Raw genomic sequence first — 3,022 nt, forward strand, 5'->3', positions numbered from 1 at the left:
TCTGGGTCACTCAAGTTTCTGAAATTGGAGTTGAACTCAGAGCCAGTACTCTATCTACTACGCCACCTATGTGAGCTAGTTTCAACATTTGGGACATTTAAAAAGAAAACAGAAAAGAACAAGAAAATATTTCCCAGGTTAAAGTGGGTGTGGGGAGAAAAATCAATTCTGAGATGAACTAGAACAGATTATACGTTTTATTGGTACCAAAAATCTGTGAATTCACAGAAAGCTGACTATTGTGACTTCATAGAGGGCCCGATCTCAATGCATGCTGAAGGGAAGTGGTGGCAGGTTCTGGTGCAGCCGGAGTTCTGGGCTTTTCCCAGAATGTAGAGAGTGATGTGGCAACCCAGTTCAGGACCCTTACACACATTTCAAAATGCCAGTTTTAAGTTGTAGATTCTACCAGCACAAATTTCCTGAAGTGGAAGATGTGCTGATGGTGAATGTACAGTCTATTGCTGAAATGTGAGCTTAGATCAGCCTACTGGAATACAACAATACTGAGGGCATGATTCTTCTTAGTGAGCTGTCTAGAAGAGGAGTATCCTCTCCATTAACAAACTCATCCAAATTGGCAGAAGTGAATATGTGGCTGTCATTAGAGTGGACACAAAAAAGCATATATCGATTTGTCAAAAAGAAGAGTTTCTCCAGAAGAAGCAATCAAATGTGAAGACAAATTCACCAAATCCAAATGCGTTTAAAGCATCCTTCACCATGTTGCTTAAGTGTTAGAGTACAGTAAAGATGACCAGCTGGAGAGCCTATTCCAGAGAACTTCCTGGGTCTTTGATCTATGGTGCATTTAAAGATGCGCTCTCAGACCCTTCAATCCTGGGTGGTCTGGATCTGAATGAAGATGAAAGAAGAGTGCTGACTGAAAACATAAATAGGCACTTGATACCACAAGCCGTCAAAATTAGAGTTGATATAGAAGTGGCTTATTATGGTTTTGAGGGTACTGATACTGATGCTGTAAAAGAAGCTCTGAGAGCTGGTTAGAACTGTTCCACAGAAAACATGCCCATCAAGATTAACCTGATAACACCTCCTTGGTTTGTGATGACTACTACAACCCTAGAGAGAACAAAAGGTCTATCTGTCCTCAATCAGGCTATGGCTGTCATCAAAGAAAAGATTGAGAAGAGAGGTGTGTTCAATGTTCAAATGGAGCCCAAAGTGGTCATGGACACAGATGAAACTGAGCTTGCAAGACAGCTGGAGAGGCTTGAGAGGGAGAATGCTGAGGTGGACAGAGATGATGATGCTGAAGAAATGGAAGTCAAAGTTGAAGATTAAGTTTTGGGGAAAAGGCGTCCAACTGAAAGAACTGAGACCAGCTCTTTCTGGCCTAGACAACCTGGACTTGAAAGTTTTTCAGTATTGAAAACTTCAAAGCCGAATATTTTGTGTTTGAAAGTATTTAAATGTTTCAACAGACCAGCATGTGAAATGCCCTCCCAAATGCTGGCCACCTTCACACATTGATCTCTTAAAGGGAGTGGCCTTAATCACACCAGAGACTAAAACCTCACAAACTGAAATCATCCACACAATCGGGATTGGGTCTGAGGTTTTCCATCTCTGCTTCCGATTGGCAGCCCCTCCTATTTGGTGCCTCTGAGATTTACCAGGACCATCAAAAGCAAACAATTCCAATCTTTCTACATTCACTGTACTCAAGCAGATCATTCAATAAATTTCAGGATATTTAACTAGCTTTCTTTCTTCCTTCTTCACTCCTATTGAAAGCATTTTCCATCAAAGTATAATGGGAATAGTGAGTCAGAAGTCCAGGATTAGGAATACCTGGGTAGGTGAGCAACTGGCCTTTGGATCATACCTCAATGAGAAAAGATAGGATGAATTCCTTGGATTAGAAAAGTTTCTGTTTTCTAGAAAACGAGAACACTGCAACCAATCCTTTCAAGAAAAGGAAAAGCAGAAATGGTAGTAAATTCCACAATAAGAAACTGTGGCAGTTTAGATGCCATACATGAAAAGGTTTAGCCATTTGAGATCCTTAGGATGATGGGTCTTAAAATGCAAGTAATTGTGCTGTAATAACTGCCTAAAAACGATGACCATAAGTGGTGTGATTTATCATCATCCAGGCTCTGTGTCACTTCACTTGATATTTACCTTTAAGAATAAGTTAAGAGTAGTGAAATGTGACAGGATACTGTTCCTTTAAAATATATTTTTTTGGAACTTTAAAAGAATGTTAGAATTCATTCTTTCCAAAATTTATTTTTTTATTTATTTGCTTTTTTTTGGAGGGGAAGGCAGGGCAATTGGGGTTAAGTGACTCGCCCAAGATCACAGGGCTTGTTAGTGTTAAGTGTCTAAGGCTGAATTTGAACTCAGGTCCTTCTGCCTCCAGGGTCGGTACTCTATTCACTAGCCGCCCCACTTTCCAATATTTAAAATGTGGAATTGAGGTGGGTTTTTTCTAACAGAAAAAAATAGATTAGGGAGGTGCCATCAAGGGATTCAATTTATACATTATAATATATATAATATATAAATACATAATATATAATAATATATACATTATAATTTATACATTACAAATCTGGATGGTAGTGTATTTCTCATATTTTTTTTCTTTGGGGTCAAGCTAACTGAAATTAATAATATGAATTTGGAATATAATTTTATTGCACTTTACCTACTTTTAAAGGTAGGTATGAAAATCCAGGAATAAGCAGCATTGTCACTTTCTTGACATAGTTATTGAGGATATTTATATGATCTCTTTGATCATAGATTGAGTCCCTGTTATCAGACTATTGGGTACATAGACCTTATAGGAGGTAACTCCTGAAGAATGTGCAATTCACCCAAGTCAACCTCATTATTGTGATTGAATTAAATAAATATGTACTGAGTGCCTAATAAAAAGGCACTTTTCTGGTGCTTTCAAAAAAAAAAAATAGAGAAAAAGTTGAGAATGTCAGTCAACTCTAATCCATTGCTCAAACAGTATAGAAACAATACCCTGAATCTAATCTCA

General features: G+C 38.0%; 1 pseudogene; it reads left to right on the plus strand.

The window, feature by feature from the left end:
* The first annotated feature begins 382 nt into the window (after positions 1-382).
* LOC138165519 (eukaryotic translation initiation factor 2 subunit 1 pseudogene) lies at positions 383-1,463 on the plus strand (annotated as a pseudogene).
* The last annotated feature ends 1,559 nt before the right edge of the window (positions 1,464-3,022 follow it).

This window comes from Petaurus breviceps, unplaced genomic scaffold (assembly GCF_028583685.1).
Source record: "Petaurus breviceps papuanus isolate PSGF00001 unplaced genomic scaffold, PetGlider_PUasm1.0 213, whole genome shotgun sequence".
Lineage (NCBI taxonomy): Eukaryota > Metazoa > Chordata > Mammalia > Diprotodontia > Petauridae > Petaurus > Petaurus breviceps.